A 24,687-nucleotide genomic window follows, 5' to 3' on the forward strand; every position below is an offset into this window, starting at 1 on the left:
GCAAGCACCAGTTGCAAGTCCATTGCTTGCAGTAACTGCATCAAGTCTGTGACCCATTGAAATCATGAAATTTTTGCATTCTTCTTTTGTGATACTTTTCCAGGATTTCACCTCAGCCCCTTTCAGTTGGTTGTTTTTGAAGGTTTACTCCCTTCAGTGTTGTCTTAGCAGGTAAAATGCAGTTCTATAGGGTTTTAGTCTGGAGATTGACTTGGTCAGTCTTAAACCTTCCACTTCTTGCCCCTGATGAACTCCTTTGTTGTTTTGGTAGTGTGTTTTGGGTTATTATCTTGCTGCACGATGAAGGATCTTTCAATCAGTTTGGTTGCATGTTTCTTTCAATTGGCAGACAAAATGTTTCTGTAGACTTATGAATTTATTTTGCTCATAACCAGATCCTTTCTTTCTCCAAACTTTAGTCTTTCCATCACTTTGGTAAAGGTTCGTCTTTGTCTCATCAGTCCGTAAAACTTCGTCCCAGAATTTTTGAAGCTCTTCTTTGTACTTTTTTGGCAAATTCCAGCCTGGCCTTCCTATTCTGCTTGCTAATGATTGGTTTGCATCTTCTAGTGTAGGATCTGTTCTTTTTTTCATGAAGTCTGTCAACACTAGATTGTGATACATTCACTCCTGTCCTCTGGAGGTTGTTGCTGATGTCACTAACAGTTGTTTTAGGGTCTTTCTTTACAACTCTCACAGCGTTTCTGTCGTCACCTGCTGCTGTTTTCCTTCATCTACCCGTTTGACGTCTGTTACTGAGTAAACCAGTGGTTTCCTTCTTCTACAGGCCATTCAGAATAGTTCAACTGGGTATGGGCAGTGCTTGTGTAATGGCTCTGATTGATTTTCCGTCTTCTCTCAACTTCACAGTTGCTTGTTTTTTACCCATAGACAGCCTACTGGTTTTCATGTTGGTTACACCTCTAACTACAGATGCAGTCTGCACAGGCAAAAGCCAAATCTGAAACTGAAAGTAGAAACTGAGCACTATTTATAGTTGAATAATCAATGAAATAGGACACACCAGGGCATCAAAACACATCTGTCAGTCACATGTTCCAATATTTTAGTTCGCAGGAAAAATGGGTGGGTTCAAGCAAAAGGCTCTATCTTCTAAGTTGTGTATCAGATCCAGATGTAAATACCTGGAAATAAAAGCTGAAATGTTGATCTCTCTCATATTCATCTTTTGACGTCAAACCCAAATGTTTTCAGTCTACTGCTAAAACAAAGAATTTGGCCTCACTGTTCCAATACTTTTGGAGGGAAGTGCATGTATGTTAACTACAGAGTTGGTACGTAATTAGCCAAATTGAGGATTAAGACCGCAAGCAGGGGGATAGCGTTAGCAGGGTTATTCTGAACTTGATGTTAGCGTTTACAGTAAGAAATAATAAACACACCCTGACTTTAACTGTGTTTTCTAAGCTGGTATTGATATCAGTCTTTCCATTTATTTTTATTATGTGGGCACTTTTTACATTATATGTGGTTATTGGACCTACTGCTTAAACTGAAATATTGCTCAGCCAAGTTTGTATGTAACACATGGCTGCATGATCATCACCCACAAATGAAAAAAGTTGGAGAAAAGCAACTTTAGCTACACAGAATCATTTTTATATTGAAATATTTATCTTCTTTTTTCTTTTTTAGATTATCATTGTGTCATATTGTACTCTTGTAAATTCTATCCAAATGGAGATTTGGAGATTTAGTTCGGACACGCACAGAGTCAGTTAAAGTCACAAGTCTCTGTCTGTTCAATCATTCGCAACCTCAGTCCAGCCCATTCAATTAGTGAGCTGCACTGTATAACTGAGGCAGCGTTCATTCATTCTGTTCCTGCATTGGCTGAGTATACAACTGCAACTCATCTCCCCCACCTCTCCAGTCTCCTTTTGCATGAGCATATTTTTTTAAAATCATTTTGTGTTCATTTACTTGATTGTTGTGCTTTCAGAGACTGCTTGTGTCATGTTTGTTCAGATTATACACAAACCACCTCTCAAGCCAAGTCGCGGATTATCCTGAAATGAATGCTTAAATCTGACCTCAGTGTTCTGCTCGAATAGTAAATGAACAGAGGAAATACAGTCCTGTCTATATACAGTTGTTTTAGGTATTTTTGGTCCAGGTCTGCTTCAGACTACACCATAAGAGTTGACTCTCACTTTGGTTCGTTTGGCTTTTATTAAATTTCAAATCTCAAATTTTTCCAGCAGAAAGGGAACCAATATTTTTAGGCTTTAATAAAAATATATATTTTAGTTCAGCTTTAAATTTGAAACAGAAGGACAGACAGATCTTTATATCTGCTTCCAGTTTAGTGAAGATTCCACCTTGGCCACAGCTTCCTACGAATAGGTCTGTAAACCTCTAACCAAATGCTGTTTGCTAAATGGCTTTATTTCATCCTCCATCCATTTTATTTTAATTGAAATGAATTCTTCTTTGAAGGTTGAGTTTCCCTTGAAAAGGTGAGCTGGTTGACACTGCCTTAGGGAGCTGCAACTGCTGGAAGAATTTTATTCATACAGTATGGGGAGTTTTCTGTCTCCCATGATGCTCTGAACACACACCCATGAGACCCACCCACCCAGAGCCATTCATGGGGGTCAGGAGGACAAATGAACAGAGAAAGTAACAATCAGCCTGCTTAGAAGTGTATGTGGGAGGCGGCACGTCATATGCACCTCTGTCTAAGTAGCCAAGAGGGCCCACCGCATCGTCAACTGGAGTCTGCTGTGTGCATGTGCACATACGTGTACATGAATATGCATGTGTATTTGTGCTGTGGTTACCTCAGAGGGGGAGACAGCGGAGCTGTCGGCAGGTTAATCCAGCCCCCAGGCTAAGCATCAAACTTTCAGATCAGACAATCAATAATTCAGACAGCAGCTTGTCAGGATCTATCACAGAACACAGACTGAGAGGCAGGCAGCGGCACGACAAAGGCACAGAGGTGATTTACAGCCTCATACAACTCACACACATACAAATAAAGGTGGACGCAGACTCACTGCGTAATTGTACACTGATACACTCTCCCAAATCACAGCTGCAGATACAAACACGTAATATTTAAAAGTAAGAAAACATGCACTTACATAAATTTACCCACGCACAACAAATCACACATTTACTTCAATACCAGATACACAAAACTCCATGTGTAGGAAAGAAACTGACTGATGGTCAGAGTCACTTTTAATTTTCAAACCTCAGAATCTAAAGTCACTCCCGACAGGGGTGCGTCACAGGTGTACTGCTGTGCTTAAGATCCACCAGCTAGTCCTTGAAGCATATACCACCATATTAATATGGCCGTGGCACTGCTGTAAATCCCCTGCAAATCAGAGAAACATAGCAACAAACCATGTCTGTTTAGTGTGCGTTGTGGGGGAGTGAGCTGGTAGGGGGTAAGAGAAATTGAGGGATATTTCAGCGCGTGGGTGTATAATGGCTATCAGAGGTGACTTTCAGTGGGATCAACTCAAAACACTCGCACACAAACACACAAACAAGCTTTTTTTTCTCCCTTGTACAGTCACAGACACAGAACATTACCTTATACGGATAACCATATCAAATGATCATGCAGCAACGACTAGCAGGATCTGTGTGTGTGTGTGTGTAGGTGAGTACGTATGTGTGTGTGTGTGTGTGAGGCAGTCATAAAGTGAAAGTGCTGACGCTCAGAGACATTTTCTTGGAGCTGAGTGAGCCCCTGCAGGCCTGGTAACCTTGAGTTCCAAGCCTTGTGCGAACCTAGAGCCTGGCAGTGAACATAGCGTGTGTGTGTGTGTGTGTGTGTGTGTGTGTGTGTGTGTGTGTGTGTGTGTGTGTGTGTGTGTGTGTGTGTGTGTGTGTGTGTGTGTGTGTGTGTGGAGGAGTGCAACCAATCACGGCTCTCCTTACAACCACAGGTGGTCTCCAGGTTGCAGGCCTTTGTTGCAGACTAGGTGACCCATCCTGTAACTCAGGGTGCAATTTCAACCTCAGTTCAGTTTGAGCTACTCGCTAAAATCTCTTAAGCCGCAGACAAACTTACTTTTTATCAATGTGTACATACACAGATAATGGCTGGGATTCCTCGTCATTTTTTATTTGCTTTTGATATTTGTTTGTATCTGAAAATTTGAAAAAGTATAAAGGGCTTTAATCTGGTCGCTACCGGAAAGGCTATCCGCAGAGAAGCTTGAAACAACTCAAGATTGGAACGCAGACATCACTTGTTTAACTCCCCATATCTTCCTTGTGAAACTACGCGTTTGCACAGAACAAACAGTAACCATGGCAACAAGCATGTTACAGACCCCAGTCTTTAACTTTTTTTTTTTTTACCTTGATATCATGTTTAATTCTCTGCCAGGGTCGACAACAAAAACGACAACAGTAGTTGAGCTCCATTAGCACCGACTCTGAATAATCTTTCTGTTAACATGTCTGTAATATACTTGAGCTTCACCCATTGACTGTATAAATAAGGCTTCACCAAACTCCCGCATCCTCTGATTTCCGGCGCTCTAGGAGCCTATTCGTTGCTTCGTTGGTTGTATACCTACCCAATTGCTGCAGAGTGATTTGATAGACAACCTTTTAGCCCGCCTCCCTCCCTGTCGAGCGTGCCTAGACCCTTGTGTCTTCAGAGCATGGGTCTAGCGCGACTAGGCTAGTACCCAGTAGTACTTAAAATGAAACAACTTTCAAAAAGGAAAACTTCTTAAAACTTGCATAGATTGGGAGAAGGCCTTGCATTGTGGAGACATTGGGACCTTGTTGGGACAATCTGGCTGACCAGAGAAGTGTGCAAATACTTCTGTTCAGGATTGGAAACCATTTTAGGGTTGTCAAATTAAGAGCTTCAAATAGGCATTTAAGATGTACCAGCCTCATTCTTCTGGCCAACAGTAAGAAAAGGCCATTTTTATCTTCACTACTAACTGATAAGGTTGATAAATAATCAATTCTGGGATGCTACAGTGTAACATACTGGTTGTCATATGAGCATTGATGTATGCAGGCCTATTGCCACCAAACTTTGGCACTGTATTCTCTGTTGGTCAAGATTGCTGTTGCTTAAATCAAGACAGAATACTTGCATTACTTTTCATATCCATTAAATCTTCCCAAAACCAGCTTTGTACATAAAAGGACAGCACAAATAGAAAGGTTTGGTTTTAGGTCAAACTCAGGGATCAAATTCTGGAGTGCCAGTGGAGTCCCGGTGGTTCAGGTTAGCAAGATGCAGGAATAAAACAAAGTCCTGTCTTCATCATAGGAAGAAAAAAAATCTTGAATATTTAGTCCCATCAATTATTCTTGACCTGACTTTTGCCTCACAGGTGACACACAGGCTACCACTAAAAATCTATGATGTTTGGTGGGTTCTACACTTGATAGCTTGAAGAGTTTGTTGCAGAAGCATCAGCAGACACTATTCAAGTCTGTAAAGGAATGTGCCAAAATGAAGTACCTGCGTTTAAGCACAGTCTGCTGGTTTTTCTATAAATGTATATACATTAAATATACCCCTGTCCACATACATTTAAATACTTCTGGTGTGCAGCTTTGTTTTTTATTAGTTGGGCAAGACCTAAATTTTGGGAATCTCAGCTCTTGGTGCTTTGATTCAAAATCAAATCTCAATTTAAAATGGTTTCAAGACCTATTTTGAGGTGCCAATTGTGTGTGTCTGTGTGTGTGTGTGTGTGTGTGTGTGTGTGTGTGTGTGTGTGTGTGTGTGTGTGTGTGTGTGTGTGTGTGTGTGTGTGTGTGTGTGTGTGTCTGTGTGTGTGTGTGTGTCTGTGCCAAACCTTTTAATTGTTGCATGAATCATAACTATCTAACAAACATCTGACCAAACAAATAAATCAGTCAAAAAAAGTGTGTGGGAGTGTGGAGGAAAAGGTAACTTCACTAATTTGGAAAATGTTACCGTCTTCAGTCTGTCATTATGCACTCTGTGCCCAGTATTAGAGAACACCCTCCACTGCAACACCAGTTACAGGAAAGCCGATCATTATCCACAATTCTGTTCTGTGGATTCAGATCATTTAAAATGAACCAGGCTGTTTTGGACTGAGTTTCTTAGTGTGATCAGAGTTAGTGGAGTTTGGAAATTTCACAAAGTACAGTAATGTATGTTGGACTGCTGGAGTTTGAGGTTTGGCTTTGCAGACATTAGACCCCTGGGGATGCCAATAATGTTTCTACAAAGTACTTAACTTTCACCATGAGTCTCAACTCTGGATAACTTCAGGGTGTGTAAATTGCTCATCATGCGGGTGTTGGAATCAGTATAAAAACAGATATTTGTAAGTTGAATAGATTTGCATAGAGAACATCAACACAGTTCTTCTGTGAATCATTTCCCCACCTTCAGTAGCACTGTTTGTTCTAATTAATCATTAAGGAGACATTATGTACATTTCTGGCTTTTCAGGATTGACTGGTCTTTTTTGCCTTATTTTCTATCTTTCTATCTTTATACTATTTCACGGTTTTCATATCCATGGCATGATTCAAACTCCAGAGAGCAATAGACGCTTCTTTATGTAATAAAGTCAAAGGTATGTGTAAGTGGACACATACCACATATGGACAGTAGAAGACAAGAAGTAGCTGTTTTATTTATATATACATACATACATACATAAATATATACATGTATGTGTGTGTATATATATATATATATATATATATATATATATACACACACAGTGGGTACGGAAAGTATTCAGACCCCTTGAAATTTTTCACTCTGTGTCATTGCAGCCATTTGCCTAAATCAAAAAAGTTCATTTTATTTCTCATTAATGTACACTCAGCACCCCATCTTGACAGAAAAAAAAACAGAAATGTAGAAATTTTATTACAAAAGAAAAACTGAAATATCACATGGTCAGAAGTATTCAGACCCTTTGCAGCGACATTCATATTTAACTCCCATGCTGTCCATTTCTTCTGATCCTCCTCGAGATGGTTCTGCGTCTTTATTGGAGTCCAGCTGTGTTTAATTAAACTGATTGGACTTAATTAGGAAAGGCACACACCTGTCTATATAAGACCTTACAGCTCACAGTGCATGTCAGAGCAAATGAGAATCATGAGGTCGAAGGAACTGCCCAAGGAACTCAGAGACAGAATTGTGGCAAGGCACAGATCTGACCAAGGTTACAAAAGAATTTCTGCAGCACTCAAGGTTCCTAAGAGCACAGTGGCCTCCATAATTCTCAAATGGAAGAAGTTTGGGATGACCACAACTCTTCCTAGACCTGGCCGTCCAGCCAAACTGAACAATCGTTGGAGAAGAGCCTTGATGAGAGAGGTAAAGAAGAACCCAAAGATCACTGTGGCTGAGCTCCAGAGATGCAGTCGGGACATAGGAGAAAGTTCCAGAAAGTCAACTATCACTGCAGCCCTCCACCAGTTGGGGCTTTATGGCAGAGTGGCCTGATGAAAGCCTCTCCTCAGTGCAAGACATATTAAAGCCCGCATAGAGTTTGCCAAAAAACACATGAAGGACTCCCAGACTATGAGAAATAAGATTCTCTGGTCTGATGAGACCAAGATTGAACTTTATGGTGTTAATTCTAAGCAGTATGTGTGGAGAAAATCAGGCACTGCTCATCACCTGCCCAATACAATCCCTACAATGAAACATGGTGGTGGGAGCATCATGTTGTGGGGGTGTTTTTCAGCTGCAGGGACAGGACGACTGGTTGCAATTGACGGAAGGATGAATGCGGCCAAGTACAGAGATATCCTGGAGGAAAACCTCTTCCAGAGTGCTCAGGACCTCAGACTGGGCCGAAGGTTCACCTTTCACCAGGACAATGACCCTAAGCACACAGCTAAAATAACAAAGGAGTGGCTTCAGAACAACTCTGTGACCGTTCTTGACTGGCCCAGCCAGAGCCCTGACCTAAACCCAAGTGAGCATCTCTGGAGAGACCTAAAATGGCTGTCCACCAATGTTCACCATCCAACCTGACAGAACTGGAGAGGATCTGCAAGAAAGAATGGCAGAGGATCCCCAAATCCAGGTGTGAAAAACTTGTTGTGTCATTCCCAAGAAGACTCATGGCTGTACTAGCTGAAAAGGGTGCTTCTACTCAATATTGAGGACAGGGTCTGAATACTTCTGACCATGTGATATTTCAGTTTTTCTTTTTAATAAATTTGCAAAAATTTCTACATTTCTGTTTTTTTCTGTCAAGGTGGAGTGCTAAGTGTACATTAATGAGAAATAAAATGAACTTTTTGATTTTGGCAAATGGCTGCAGTGACAGAGTGAAAAATTTCAAGGGGTCTGAATACTTTCTGTACCCACTGTATGTTTATATATATATATATACATACATATATATATATATATATATATATATATATATATATATATAGACACACACATATATATACACTCAACAAAAATATAAACACAACACTTTTGTTTTTGCTCCCATTTTTTATGAGTTGAACTCAAAGATTAACACTTGATGGCCCACATGGTGTTAAACTTTTGGCTGCATGCACACATCTTCGGAGGAATATGCATGGACCCTTGTGAACACGTGAAAACGTGGTTTGTGGTATTAAAAAAAGTGAACCGTAATGTGCCCACACTAAATGTTCTCAAGTGGTGTCTTCACTGTTAGCTCTTTTTCAGGTTAGGAGAAGTTTCCCTTGTAACATGTGGTCAATGTTGTAAAATGTTGTATTCTAGCTGAAACCCTTTTCTAAACTTAACCAAGTCGTTTTGGTCTCGCAAGTTTAGTAAGCAGTGAAAATTACCCTAGAATCACATAATAAAGCAAAACATAGTAAAGAGACAGTGGTGTCAGATACAAACCTTTACCTGAGATGCCAAACAAAAGGGCAGTATTTGACACTCTAGCAATGAGAATAGGTTGAGTAAACAGCAGCATTTTACTGGCTGTGCGACACAGCTGAACTCTTCATGAGGCCAGAGGCAACAGCAGTACAAGCACCAATTCTGTTACTGATGAGAGTGACTGTAGTGTTGTACAAACAGGATACCGGTTCCTCTCAGAGTACCTCAGCTAGCATATTTGGTTTTCTCAAAATCAGGATCAGAGCTTATCCAGATTTCTGATATTTACATGCACAAAAATGAGGTACTTCAAAAAGTCATCATAAGTGGGTTACTCAAGTCCATCTAAGCACAGTCATAAGCTTCTGACCTTCTAAGATTATATAAATCAGTGAAAATCCCAATGCTGCAGCACATAGTAATATTTGAGAGAATGGTTTTATTTGTGTTGGTGTTTTGTCCTTTCCTGTTTCACAATGACTGTTTTCAGTTTGCTGCAGAAGAATCTGACTGACCTGAACAGAGCCCTGACCTCAGCCCCGTCCAGCTCTCCTGGGACAAAGTGGGGCACCGAATGTGAGCCAGGCCTTATTACCCAACATCACAGATCACAGCTGGACCTCACTAATGCTCTTGTGTCTGAATGGCAGCAAATCTCTTCAGCCAGAGACCAGAAGACTGGAGGCTGTAATAGCAGCAGGTTTATGCCCGTGTTTCTGGAATTACATATTTAAAAGGTGTATTTAAAGTTTCCAAATAGTTATTTGCATAAATTGGCATCATTGTTGTATTTCTTTGTTTGAAGAACCTTGACTGTTTTGTAATGCCTAACCTGTCCAGACATAGAGAGAGTGAGAGAGGAAGAGAGAGTCTGACCTCAAGAGGAGAGGCAGATAAAGAGATAAAAGGATAAGGAGGGATGAGAGATGAGATGGAGGATGCAAGAGAGGAAAGGGAAGGAACAGCCTGCTTGCTTCCTGTGTTCATCTATATTTCACAGCACTTTCAATTAGTACCAGGGTGGCTGCAGTAGGCCAAGACAGATAAAGAGAGAGACAGAGAGAGAGAGAGAGGTTTGCTCCAGGTCACTGTGGTCCTGGTAATGGCCTCTCTCTCTCTTTAAAGGTGTTTGCAAACATAGAGTCTGTTTGCTTTGGCCTCAAGCAAGGCACAAGCACTTGGTTTGTTACATCTATATATTGCTCAGGTTATATTTAATGTGGCAAAACTTCTAGCACGCTGTAATTTATCAAGACGAGCCACATGGAAGAGGTTCTTTCGTTCACAGGTTGAAAAAAAATTAGCAGACGAAGGAGGGTTCAATTTGAAATTTATTCACCTAACCCAGTGCAGGAGGAGGCCAACTTCAAAACAAACAAAATGTTCTGAATATGATATTGATGTGGTAGCAATCCAGTTCAAAATAGCTTTGGGAACTGTTTTTAGCTGATAGTGGAGAGACTGTATGACCTGAATTCACCTGATGCAGGTAGAAGTTCTGTGGATTTTCATGTGGACACCAAGTTTACAAAAGTTCACTGCTAAACTGGAAATCTGCTAGTTGTTAAAATAATAGGCTGACATTTGAAGAGATAAATTCATTATGTCCTTGTACACTACCCGTCAAAAATTTGACATCATCCCGGGAATTTCATGTTTTTCATGGAAACTCACATTTTTATCCATGTGCTAACATAATTGCTCAAGAGTTTTCTAATCATAAATTAGCCTTTCAACACCATTAGCTAACACAATGTAGCATTAGAACACAGGAGTGATGGTTACTGTTAGCGAGCAGCAGAGAACTCACTCCTATTAATTTTGTGTAATTTTGTGTTGATGAAAACACAGTAAGGTCAGTATTCATTCTTCTCTTCAGCTGTGTTGTGGTGTCCATTATATCTTTAGAAAAATATTTTTAGCTGACAACAACCCCACTATTCTCTCCAGCTACTTACTAACCAATATTGACCGGAAGGTTTACCAAACTAAATCACACGCCATAAAAATTGAACAGTGAGCACTACGCAAGTCTTTAGCTGCATATTCATTCAAGTTACAATTGTGGTTTCATCATTTCATCTTTTCAGTATGACGTTCTATCCAAGCTGTCACTATCAGTTCCGTACAAATCTGGCCTATACAAACCCTGTACATAAGGATAATGGCTCAGTAGCCCATGATTTACCACTCAGTTATCAGATTATGACTGTTAATGTGACTTTGCAGAATTTACCAAGGTTGAATTTCACTCACTGAACATTTGTCGACAGAGAATCAGTAGATCATCTACACGAGTCACACCAAGCAGCCAAAGACCTCCATGTCACCTGTGGAGTGTGTCCAGTTTGTATGATTACTGAGTGCTTCTCACTGGTTAAATAGCTCCACAGGCAGAAACAACTGGTCTCTACCACCCTGTACAGAAGAACCTGTCAGCCTAATGAAGGGCTTGTCAGAGGTCGTGAGGTAGTGCTGATGCTACCTCCTCTGACCCTTCTGAAGCTGCACATACTAGGTATAAGTCCTCAGATGTGTACCAATCATCAGAATCCACAATCACCCACAGAGAAGAAAGTCATGACTGAAATAAACGTGTACTGCTTTCGTTAGAATGCATCTCTGAGGGAGCCTCAAAGCTAAGACTGTCTTTATGGCATTTACTCCTGTGGAGATGGTTTGCTTGGTGAGAACAAACTTGTTAGTAGCCCAAGACCAAAGTCCATACTGGATGGTGGTCAGTCAGACAGAATCATGTCATTTTTGAGCTGGTTTGAAGACGAGCTTTAGTTTAACAGTAAGTCCTTGGGGGATTGTTTTGTGTTTTAACTAAGCTTCTTCGGTTCATCTTCACCGAGTAATGCTCCATCCAACCTTCATCTGTCTCTTTGAGTTATATTTAGACCTTATTTAAATTTTTATTTTTCAAAATAAAATATGCAAATCCCCTTTTTTAGGCTCATTATAAAACAGGTCACAGTCTGATTGCGAAAAAAAATGATATGAAAATAAAATTCAATATTTAATCAATTATTTCCCATTCACTCTGGGACTCTCGTCATCTTTATTTCATCCATGTTTCCTCACTTTTTTTTCACTCTTACAAAAAGTATTTTCTGTGTAATCAAAGTCACAAGTGACCTCTTGCTGATGTAAACACTACAAAACCTTGATGAATAAGGACTTTAAATTAATGAATTCGTTTTCCAAAAATTGGTAAATGCTGAAAGTACCTATAAGAGACGTAATCAAATTTAAGGTTAGAGATATGCTGATGGAAGTGTTAATTAGCAGGCCTCCTAGGCACAGATCCAGTCACCCAAGGGCTCAGGAGACCGCAGCACTTCTGCTAGCATTTCTTGTTGAGAAGTCAAACAACTATAAAGAGAAAGAAAACAACAAAAAGTTACTCTAGAAGTCCATAAAGTAAAAGAGATGAAACACACACACACAAAAAAAGCAAAAGTAGAATAACAAATAAGACAACAACAAAGATACATAAAATGGCTGTAAAGTGATGGGAATCACTGTAAAAAGAGGCAAAATGACAGCAATGAGTTGAAATGCACTGAGCAAGATACATAAAACACACACAACAGCGGCAACATTACTGCAAAGACAAAAGAGCAATAATAGGTCCAAAAAGTTTAATGATTACAAATACCATAGGCAACACAGTACAGCCTGGCTCACACTACAGGGGTTTTAAAATCCTCACACATACTGAAATCAAGCTGAATCCCATGAGGAAACAGATGGAAACAAAATTGGAACTGTGCTTCAAGAACTGGTGTGATGTCAGTTTAAATATCTGTAGCTAACATTAACCTTAAAGGCTTGAATGTTAGCATGTAGCCAAGGCTGCTCAGTCACTGTATCATTTCCGACAGCCAAAATCTTGAAAAAATTTGTGTCGGAAATCACGGCAACAGAGAATGTGGCCATTTCATAGAGATGTACTCACAAACAAAATGACCTGACACTGTTCACACAAGTCTGTTATGTATGTGCACGTTATGTATGGATACCAAACCATGTTGCCTAAATATGTAGTGTGTGGTGGAAATTGATGGGACTCGGAAACACCCCCACAATTTAATCAGTTGTTTCTTTTGTCATTTCTGATGGATAAGTCCCAATAAGTCTGCAGCGGTGGATTTGTAGTCGGATCGCAATCATGTGATGGTCAGCAGGAAGCTGATGTAGTGTTCACTTGTTGTCATAGTTACAGTGAAGCTCGCAATGATACAGAAATCCTGAACAAATCTGTGGATCAAGACTATAAGCCGCATCACTGTCAAAATCTAATCAGGTGGTCCTTGTGTCACTTCTGACCTTCTCTAAAAAATTTTATCCAAATCTGTTTGTCCGTTTTTGAGTAATGTTGCTAACAGTCAGACAAACAGACAGACAAACAAGCAGACAGACAGAGAAACCTTTGCCGATGATCATATAACTCTGCCGTTCCTTGGTAGAGTAATAATATGGGGCAAACATTGAGATTAAGATCCCTGACCAGATTTCTCCTTGGATTGTCAGGAGGTGAAATGGGGCTAAATCGACCTAAAATTGAGTTTTTTATAACTTCTGGCTTACGTTGTCTCTTTTGTGGGTAGATCTGCTTAAGAGAAAAACATGACTCCACTACAACATTTGCAATTCATCTAACAGTTTAGACATTTCACTCTGAACCACCAATGCTAGCCTCATGATGTTGCTAAAAGACAGGACATTAAAAGTCATGAGGACATATCCTCTGGGACAAACATCTTTACCAAATTTCATGTCAAGCCATTTGGTAACTGGCAAGACATTTCACTAAAAAAGTGAACCTAATTGTCTAATCATAGGAAAAGTCAGGGGATAACCAAATTCAGAAGAATGCATGATCTTGGGGCCATGAATGGGCATGGCTAACCTCCTAATGGCTCTTCAAATATTTCTATCTGGAACAAAGTGGTGGACCAACATCCCTGAAGTCATGCTACTGGTGTGGCTAAAATTAGAAAATTATTTCAGATTTTCAAAATGCCACAAGAAAGAACAAGAGTTGAAGGCACTAATGTGTTCTGCCATTTTTAAAGCAATGTGTGCTACAGCTATGGAAGGATCAGAAAATTTCCACTTGCTGCTTCATAAATACTTCAACAGTGGAGCTTTCATACAAAATCTTGACCGTGACCTCATTTCATGACACCAGTACCAACATCAAACATCTGACTGAAGACATATGAATGAACAAGAACACACGCTAAGACCTCTGAGTATTCTCAACCACACTGCAGTGATCCACTAGTGAACACAGTGTACTGGTTGGACTGAGGGAGAGTGGGATTTAAGGCTACATGTGAGGACAGACCATTCCTGCTGCATCCAGCAGCTGTTCTCTGGCAGCACCTGCTTCTCCAGGGAGCTGAGGCCTACAGAGAAGTGACGCCAGCCCCCAGGCGTAACCCCGGGCGATGTATGTCAGCCATATGCCCGGCCTGCTGCAGGGACTAGGGAGGCAGGAAAAGAATGACTCCAGTGTTGGACTGAGACAGAGAGACACTGTCATTTCAGCCTGCACTCTGGCTGACAGCTCAGCTGACGCCACACCGGGTCAATCCCCGGCCACGGAGGACGAGGGGTTCAGGCTCACCCCCTTAAGCATCGCAGCGGACCATTTTGATGTCAGACATCTTTGATAAAAGTAGAGCCACAGGACACAGAGCAGAAGATGTGACTGCAGGGAGTGACGAGGAGTGACGCGTTAGGAAATTAATTAACGTAGGAAAAGGAGTGAAGCACCTGCCTCTGGGTGTGCAGAGCTGAGCAGCCGTCTGAATCGATGAAGCTGTGTTCGACTCTCTTTGACCAGCCGGCCAACCCGCGGCGGTTAGCAGCACATGAAAGTGTAATGAGATGTCTATCATCAGGCTCAACATCAACCCCCTCTGTCTGAAGCTAGCCAGAGCTGGATGGCAAGACTCTGCTATCATAGCGCCGTCTGACACCTTGGGAATTGTAGGGAATTGCCCCCCTTTATAAAAAATAAGAAAGCAGAGTCTAGAGGCGGACAATGTTTTGGGGGAAATGATTCCTCTGTGATAGATGCAATCTACCTGCCATCCTCTTGCCTCTCAGGCTCACTCTGATACTGCAGGTTTCCTTACACATATTCGGAAATGGAGTTTCAGTCATGGCAGGCTGGAGAAGAATCAACATGCCACACTGCATTTTATATGATCCTCAGTCTACTTAAGCTGTACATGTAATTTATAGCTCCCAACAATAATTAAATTAAATAACACATGAAAAACAGAAATGAAAAAAAAAATCTGATTATTTTTAGTTTGTCTTTGTCACTGGGGTTAAAAACGAGTGTGAGCTTCACTGCACATGTTTTTGACAGTCTTTTTTTTTTTTTTTTCCCTTTCCGCCATGTTGGCTATCTGCAGAATTCCCCTTTCTTTCCCAGGGGTCATAGCTCTATCCACAGTGTGTATAGGACAACTATCATTTTAGATACAATCTCTTTGAAGGCTGAATGAAAACAGCACTGACATGCTACACACTGAAACAGTTACTGTAATTATTACTCATCATTGTCACGGCCGATATGTGATGCCTAACTGAGGGAGTGTTTAAACACAATGTGCAGCAAATTTTACAGATTTGTTGTGGTGTAATTTAAGCAGATGTACATTGCCAGTCAAAAGTTTGAACACACTTTCTCATTGAATGTTTTTTTTCTTTATTTTCATGACTATTTACATTCTAGATTCTCACTGAAGGCATCAGAACTATGAATGAACACATATGGAATTATGTAGTAAACAAAACAGTGTATAATAAGTCAAAGCATGTTTCATATTTTAGATTCTTCAAAATAGCCACAATTTGCTTTTGATTAATGTTTTGCGCAGTCTTGGCATTCTCTCGATGAACTTCAGGAGGTAGGCACCTTACAGTCTTGAAGGAGTTCCCAGAGATGCTGAGCTCTTGTTGGCCCTTTTGTCTTCACTCTGCGGTCCATCTCATCCCAAACTATCTGGATTGGGTTTAGGTCAGGTTACTGTGGAGGCCAGGTCATCTGACGCAGCACTCCGTCACTCTCCTTCTTTGTCAAATAGCCCTTTAACAGCCTGGAGGTGTATTTGGGGCCATTGTCCTGTTGAAAAATAAATGATGGTTTAACTAAATGCAAACCGGATGGGATGGCATGTCTGCAAACCTCTTGTGCTTGTTGCTTTTCCTTAGTAGTGGTTTCTTAGCAGGTATTTGACTATAAAAGCCTGATTGGCACAGTCTCCTCTGAACAGTTGATGTAGAGATGTGTCTGAACTTATCCTCAGCAGCAGAGGTGGCTCTTGGTCTTCCTTTCATGGGACGGTTCTCGTGTGAACTGGCTTCGTCAGAACATTTGATGGTTTTTGAGACTACACTTGCGGATACTTTCAAAGTTTTTACAAGTTTTTTCCAGACTGTCTGACCTTCACTTCTCAAAGCAACGATGGACTGCCGTTTCTCTGTACTGAGCTGATTGGTTCATGCCATAACTTGGATTCTAGCAGTTGTCAGTTAGGGCTGTCAACTGTGTACCAACTTGACTTCTGCACATCACAACTGATGGTCCCAACTCCATTAGGAAAGCTAGAAATTCCACGAATTAACCTTGACAAAGCACATGTGTGAAGTGAATATCATTTCCGGTGACTACCTCATGAAGCTCATCCAGAGAATGCCAAGGGTTTGCAAAGCTGTAATCAAAGCAAAGGGTTGCTGCTTTAAAGAATTTAAAATATAAAGCATATTTAGAGTTATTTCACAATTGTTTGTTTGCAACATAATTCCATATATCTCATAGTTTTGGTGTATTCAGTACATATCGACGAGGTAGAAAGTAGCAAAAACAAAGAAAAAGCATTAAATGAGAAGGTTTGCCCAAACTTTTGACTAGTAGTGTATAAGCAGAATTAAATCCTAAACGCACAAGCCTGTTCAAATAAAATCTGGTGCGACAGAAACACAATGCAACACCTATTTCGGTCATGGTAGGACTGAGCTCTGGTGGTTTGCATTTTAACAACAGGTCCCAGTAGAGGGATCTCTGCCGTGAAAAGGGTTAAAAGGGTTCACCTGTAAAGCTCTGATCATCCATGACAGAGCTCTTTGAAGCTGGATCACGAGTGAATCACCATCAAAATCTGCACTTTCATGTGGGTTGCAGTGGGCTCTGATGTCATCCTTGTTTTCCCAGTTTGATCTTCGCTCCTCTCCTCCAACACTCCTCTCTCTCTCGCAGGTTTTCCATCATCCGAGATGGAGTTTCATTGATCTGTTTTTTTTCTCCTACTTGTTTTGGCATCTCAACATGGAGTCAACAGGCAAGCGTCCCAAGGGCAGCAGAGAGTAGCTACAAGTAGGATCGCACTGAGTGTTACGGGCCAAAAAAAATGTATACAAGCAAGTTTCAGTGACTTCCACTGGTTAGTGACAACACGAGAAATTTTAAGAAAGTTGAAATTTTTTTTCAGAAAAAATTAAGCACAGTTTTTCTCCTTTCAATTAATGCATTTTCTTTGTTTTGTTATTGTAAACTGAAACCATGTCCATGAGTTTGAATGTGACTTTAATGCAGAAAAGGCAGATGAGACAAATCAACTGCATTACTATTGCTGAAAAATTGCCACCTATATGCAGCAGCTTATCAAAAGTGGAGGTAATAATAATAATATGAAACCTCTGGCAATATTTTAACATTGTTTTCTGGTCTACTATAATACAGGTTGGCAGTTTTCCAGAATTTTCTATTGTTTCACATTTTGTGGAAATTAATTTAGGAAATAAATCGGCAGAAAAACTGAAACTCTGGTTGTGAGATTTTATAATGATAGAAAAGGATACAGTAAGATCAGAGACCAACACAAAATCAGTGGAAACACAGTTGCAGCTGTAATCAAAACGTGTAAAATAAGTCACAGCACCACTAATCGGTGCTACTGTGATCGCCTTCCCAAAATGACGCCACCAAGAGTGTGCTACTTTTACAATCTAACAGACAGGAAAGTGCCTCAGACTTTGCCCAGGGGTTAAAAGTGGGAAGAAAAACATTTCTGTGACAGTTCAAACATTATGAAGGACAGTGTCTAACAGCAACCTCAGTGCATAGCAGGGGTGTCAAACTCATTTTAGTTTAGGGGCCACATTCAGCCCAATTTGATCTCAAGTGGGCTGGGCCAGTAAAATCACAGCATAGTAACCTATAAATAATGACAACTCCACATTTTCCGCCTTTGTCTTAGTGTAAAAAAAGTGCATTCTGAAAATGCTCACATTTAATCAACTATCTTTTTTACAAAACTTCATGAATAACCTGAAATTTCTTAACAACATTAAGTTCCATTTCAGCAGTGTTACATCTCATTTCATCATTTCCACATTGACTACTTACAGATCACTACAGGCACAAAACATTTAGTCACAGATATCTGGAACTGAACAATGTAGTATTTCACCTTATGATTAAAACAACTTGTCAAATTATTTTAAAGTTGCATTCATTTTCACATCTGTGCAGTGATCCTGAGCACCACACAAACAAAAGTGGAAACTATAAAAAATGAAAGTTAAGTTGTCCCCCTGCCCTGTAAATGTATTCAATTTATACCTTAAAAAAATACATAAAACTTGTGGCACTACAGTGGACAAATATAAAATAGCAGTTACTTTGACTGAAAAATAATACTTAATGTCTTCTCTGTAATTTTTACACTTTGCAAAGCCGTACCACTGGCTGGATTGGACGCCCTAGTGGGCCGGTTTTAGCCCATGGGCCATATGTTTGACACCCCTGGTGTATAGCAACCAAGGAAAACATCCCTTGCTTGCTCTTTGGCACCACACTGGTAGAATAAATTTTTCTACAGAACATAAAAAGAAGCATTCCTTGGTCATGTGAGACCAGGATAAATTTGTTTGGTTCAGGCAGGGTATAATAGGTTTAAATCCAGTCAGGACCACTCCAGTGAATGCAAAGTCCTGACCTTGACACCCAATTTGAATCTAAAGCCTATTTTAATAATAATCTAACGGGCTACTGTAAAGAGAAAGGCAGAACAACACAACCCCTCAAGCAGAGACAGCAGCCGAAAAAAAAAGCCTCTGAAGAACAAAACATCTATTCAGAAATTTGTAGACACTAGTAACCGCAATGCTGAGGAAGACAGTCATCAAAAGTACAGCAGACATACAAAACAATGAAAAAACAAGCAATTTTAATCTTAGTAACAAACAGACTTTTGTTGTACTTTTCATGGTGCTTGTATTGTTAATATTGTAAATCTCAATTGGTAGTTTTTAATTGTACATAACAACAAATATCTACTATTTAGCCTAGAAATAATGCATTTACGGTAAGGTCATTAAATTTTGAATCATTAACAATTATTATTGGAGCTAATTTCAGTCTATCATCCTCTGCTGAATATGATTAGTCACTGAACAGCCTATTTGTTGTTTTATAACCCTATGCGATCAGCAGACCATGAAATAAGCGGACAGAAATTGGAAACTTTTTTACTCAAGCTCGCGTTTTGAAACGACAAATGAGGACGAGGACACGGATACAGACTTTGTTGAACTTTGCAAACCACCGTTCAAGTCAATTAATTGTGTGTCATTGTGGCATCAATCATAACGTTATATAATTTAAATAATAGTATGATGCAACCACATAACTGAGAAAATTTGTCTTGTAGCCACTCAGAGTCAGAAGAAAGCTCCAGCACCAAGCAGCAGCCAAGAGCCACAAGTCCAGAGTGGGAGGTAGGATTGTTCATTGAGTGAATATCAAAATGAATATAATGCAGAGTTTGGTGTAGACCTGCTCTATATGAGAAGTGCCCTGAGATGTGAGATGATTCAGCTCTACATTCATGAAACTGACCTGACGGCTTTGTAAAAAGTGGAGATTTGTGCTGAGAATTTTGACCATTTTAAAAATGATTTAGTGTCCGAGGCAGAGCCGGTAGTGATGAGGGGATTACTGCTGTCAGTATGGAAGGAACAGGTAAGCTGTTGGAACAGAGTGAACAAGCAAGCATTAGTTCCAATACTTTCTATGCCCAAACGATAGTAGTGACCCATTTTATTTTCATCATTAAAAGATAGTGAATACACAAAGCCCACAACTGAAAGGGAATAGGATGATATTAAAACATTTACTTTCATTACTGATGTTGTCCAGTTTTAATAAAGTTCATGCTACTTTTATAAAATGATGAAAGTGAGTAAATTGTATTTGTGTCATCTGTGTTTGATTTCTGTCTTTTCTCCTGTCATCCAGATGTTCAGAGGGAGCTGATGCCACATCTGGTCCAGTTGATGGAAGAAGACCTTGAAGTTCTCTGACTGAAGATGGTCCTCTCACTGGATTTATGGTTCAAACTCCACCAATGAGCCAACAGAGAAGCTTTAGGTTTATTAAATGTTGCTATGAAGGTATCGCTGTTTTTCTTTGTGAATGCAATGTGCTCCAACTGAAACTTGAATGAGTACTTGAATGAGGATTTAGCTGCATTAATAACTTCATAACATTCTAATTTTTATTCCAGTCTTGGTTGGAAATAGAATCTCTGTATTGATTCATTTAAAAACTGAACTTCACAGCATGTTGGAGCAAAACAACCAGATGAAAAGTGTGATGGTGTTGGATTGTCAGAGCGTAATGTTGCAGTTCAAAGCAGCTTTTCTATCTTAGTTCATTCTGACATTCTGCTCTGAATCAACAGCAGATCCAGCTGATGGTGATCCATGCTGTGGAAGTCTCACATCTCCTCATTTAATTACACTGTTTATTCACCAACACTTTATTTGATAAAAGTCCCATCTAGATTTTATGAGGAATGTGATGTTTTAATTTCTCTGTGAATAACTGCAGTCTAATGGAACAGCTGGAGTTGTAACATCTGTCCTGATATTGATCATGAAGTATTGATCAGAATACTTACGGTTAGCAGTCATCCCTGAAGTTTTACATTAAAATCTTTACTGTTGTTGTGAACTTTGGTAAGAAGGACAAACTTTAGTGTTGCCATGGATACATGAGCGTTAAATTCTGTTCATGTTTCATTTTGGGAAATGCAGTCCAGTAGATGAGTTTGTTTTTACTGACAGTTACCATTCAGTCTGAGATATTAAGAATAAATAAATGTGCGTAATGTGGAAATGAACAGATTTTATTTTTATTTATTCCTTCAGCTGCTGCGGGTGAAGTTCCAGAATGTGGAGGAATTTAGTCTCATAATCACAGACAATAAATCTTATCTGAAAGTTGAGTTATTGTTGTTTATCAGCACAATACAAAACGATTCATGTCAGACATATTCAACTCTAGAATATCATGATTTATGTAAGTTTACCTCAAAAATATGAATGCTCAGGTTAAGATTGTGCACTGATATTTACGATGTGAGTTTAGTTTATGACTCTGCACTACAATATTATTTATTATTTAAATTTACATCATTATTATAGTATTTAGGGTCAGACCCTACAGTATTGTGATTTTAAAAAATCAAATATTCTATAAAATGCAAATACACTGAACTAATTTGGGTATATTTAAGTGAGACTCTACAACATTATTTGACTAATCCTCTGCTGTACGTTCAAACCTGAGGCCTTAAATAGAAACACACAAGTATCTGTTTGAAGGAACTTCTGCAGAGTCCTGGTTCCACAATATGATGATAGAATTATAGACAAACTTTAACAGAAGCTGCCTGAGAGTTTACAGGTTTATATGTTAAATTTCTTCAGTAATTTAATGAGAGTTATCAGCAAAAATCAAGTGCTCATTTGATGAACTTCATTTCCTAAAACATCCAGAATTGGAGCTCATATCTTTGGCAGCTGTAAAGTTTCTGCTCCTTCAAAGTTCACAGCACGATAAATGAATTCCTAAAACACTCAATGCTGGAGAACGTTTGTGATGCTGAAGCAGTGACCAGTTTTTCTGTTTCTTCTCTGGAGATGCACAATGAGGGACGTCTGCAGCAACTGAGAAAGAGTCTCAGAACATTCTGACATGAGGAAAAAGACCTTATTGAAGACGGCAACGAACAAGACAGCAGACGGCATGCATTCAAGGTGAGCTCTGAACATCTGATCTGGAACAGGAATTTAGTAATGGCAGCATGAGCTTCATTTCAGTCTGTAGCTGCTGAATTCATGGATGAATCATCTGGCACTAGGGAGGAAGGCCATCAAACATCAACGTCAGCTGATGGAGGTCCAAGAGTCTCACCAAACAAACAACCAACAGAGTGAAGACTTCAAACCTGATTGGACGGCCTCCTATTCAGCCACATGTGTGAACAAATGCCTCTAAGTTGATTTGTTTCCTAAAATAAATCTAGTTTGAGTCCTAATCTGTGTCTGTGTGTTTGCTTCTTTACACCGCTGTTGACAGTTTAGGCTGTTACATTGTTCCAGACGAGTACAAAATACTTCAGAGCCGTTCTACCACAACCCTGACAGGAAGAACTCCAACAGCTACTGAATGTTCCTGTGATCCCCTCAAGGCTACAGGAGGAGTCCTACAAGGACGAGCCGTCCACCTGATGCCGGCCAGTCGCTGCGGTTCAAAGCCGACACCGAGTATGTGGACTTCTACTGGACCACATGGAGGACTTCAAACTGAACCAACACGTTCCCCGACTCGTGGGTCTGAGGACGCCGCCGAGCCTCGGCCCAGCTGGCCGCCTGTCTGCGGGTGTTTGAGTGCTGAGAGGTTTGTGGATGCATGTGAACGTGTCTGTGTTGAAACAGCAGTTTTTGACTCAGTAACGCCAGTAAAAACCAAGAGTTCCTTTATTTATGACTTCCACTAAAAATCTGATGAAAATAAGTTTGCCAGGGTTCTGACTGATAACAGATTATTAAATAATGAAAATAATTAAATATTTCTTTAAACAATCCTTTTAGGTCTACATTTCCTTTACACTGAGTTCTTGGTATATGTACAAGTATTTTGGGTGGAATAAACCAAGAAGCCCAATGTTCAAGGGTTCTTCTGGGAATATACCATTAAACCAACCTTTTAGGTAAATGTTCCAGGCTGTTGGGTAGAATATACCATCAGATAAACCTTTCAGGTCTACATTGGAAGATTTATAGTAGAATATTACTCCAAACCACCCTTTAGGTCTACATGTAAGGTGGAATACTCCTTTGTACCAAGTTTTTTTTTGGTCTACATTGAAGGATTTTAGGTGGAATATTCCTTTGAACAAACTTTTTAAGTTAATGTTCAAGGACATTGGGTGGAATATACCATCAGACCAGCCTCCAAGGTCCACAGTAATGAATTTTAGGTGGAATATATCAATTCAAACCAACTTCTCAGGTCTACATTTCAGGTGGAATGTTCCTCTATACTAACTTTTTTGGTCTACATTGAAGTATTTTTTCTAAACCACTCTTTTGGGTGGATATTTGAGGCTTTAGGTGGAATATTCCTTTTAAGCAGCCCCTCAGGTCTCTTTGAGGATTTTGAATGGAATACTCGGTTAAACCAACATTTTAGGTGCATGTCCAGGGATTTTTGGTGGAATGTTCCTTTAAGGTTGATGTGTGAGGACCTTGTAGGTCCTCACACATCAACTACTTCCTAAAACCAACCTTTTAGGTCAACGTTCAAAGATTTAAGGTGGAGATTTAACCCAAGATTTAAACCAACCAAAATTTCATGTTTTTATCATTATCAATTGAGAAACCTCAATCCAGACCCTTCATAAAGACGTCTGAGATTTATGCTGCTGTTATTTGTTTAGTCCAGACTAAATGACAGAAATCCACAACTGTAATTTTATGTCAGAACTCGGTTATTAAATGTCAAAACAATGCATGTGACTCTAAAAACTCAACAGCTTTACAAACTCTAAGATTAAACTCTCCACAAGGATCCAAAATAAGTTGGACTTCTACATGAGAGCTTTAATTATTCTTCATCTGCTTCCTGAAAAGTTTGGTCAATAAAAAAGACAAAAACTAATATTTTCAGCTGAACTAAAGACAGACTTTGTGATTTTTCTGCTCACATGTTGTGTTGTTGTCAGCTTACTCTTTCAAATAAATATCCTCCTAACCCCCTGGAAACCAGCGCTTGTCCTGTTTTTGTGTCGCTCCTTGGTGACCCTACAGCCGATCATACTGTTTTTTGAGCAACACACCACATTATGATGTTTTTGCAATGATGCTTCTACTATGGAACCAGTTTGACATGTTCAGGCGTTCTTTGTGCGAAAACTCAAGAGATTTCAGGTATTAGAAGGTGGTTTTCAACTTTGTTAACTTTCTGCTTCAACTTTAAACTAAATTTCCTTCACTAAGCCAGCCCTCTGGACTTCCAGTAAGCTGTGTTCCTATTGGCTGTCCAGGTGGCTGCTTGGTGTTATCAGGAACACCTGAGCAACTTAGTGTCTTCCTGCTTTATGTCTGCAGTCAAACATTTCCTCTGCTTCTCTTCACTGATCCATGTTTGGCTCCGTTGTTTTAGTTTGTTCTTTAGGTGTTGGCTTGCAGCTTCCAGCAGTAAATTTGTCTTTAATGTGTTTCTTGGTGTGTTTTAGGGCTTTGTACTGGATAGTTGTCTTGGTAAATGTGGTTCTTTAGCCACAGTTACCACATGGTGCTAATGTATGCAGTGATTAGTGGATTTGGTGCAGTTGAGTTGTGTCTTTATCTTGGCTGTAGTGAGTCTTTAGAGGTTTTTCTGTATTCTTGTTTGTGAACCAATGTTGGTTGTCCAGAAAGTAAGAGTTCCTGTCCTGATTCTCTGTTTAAAGAGGTTCTCTGGTAGG

The 24,687-nt window shown here is 39.8% G+C and overlaps 1 long non-coding RNA gene across 1 annotated transcript in view; it reads left to right on the forward strand.

Moving 5' to 3' along the window:
- Positions 1-22,254, forward strand: part of LOC127536053 (uncharacterized) — a 57,705-nt gene extending 35,451 nt beyond the window's left edge. Inside the window, exons 2-5 of the long non-coding RNA XR_007945047.1 lie at positions 19,582-19,648; positions 20,169-20,323; positions 21,857-21,973; positions 22,078-22,254. This is a non-coding gene — a long non-coding RNA (uncharacterized LOC127536053). The remainder of the gene's footprint in view (positions 1-19,581; positions 19,649-20,168; positions 20,324-21,856; positions 21,974-22,077) is intronic.
- The last annotated feature ends 2,433 nt before the right edge of the window (positions 22,255-24,687 follow it).

Source organism: Acanthochromis polyacanthus, chromosome 11 (genome assembly GCF_021347895.1).
Source record: "Acanthochromis polyacanthus isolate Apoly-LR-REF ecotype Palm Island chromosome 11, KAUST_Apoly_ChrSc, whole genome shotgun sequence".
Taxonomy (NCBI): Eukaryota; Metazoa; Chordata; class Actinopteri; family Pomacentridae; genus Acanthochromis; species Acanthochromis polyacanthus.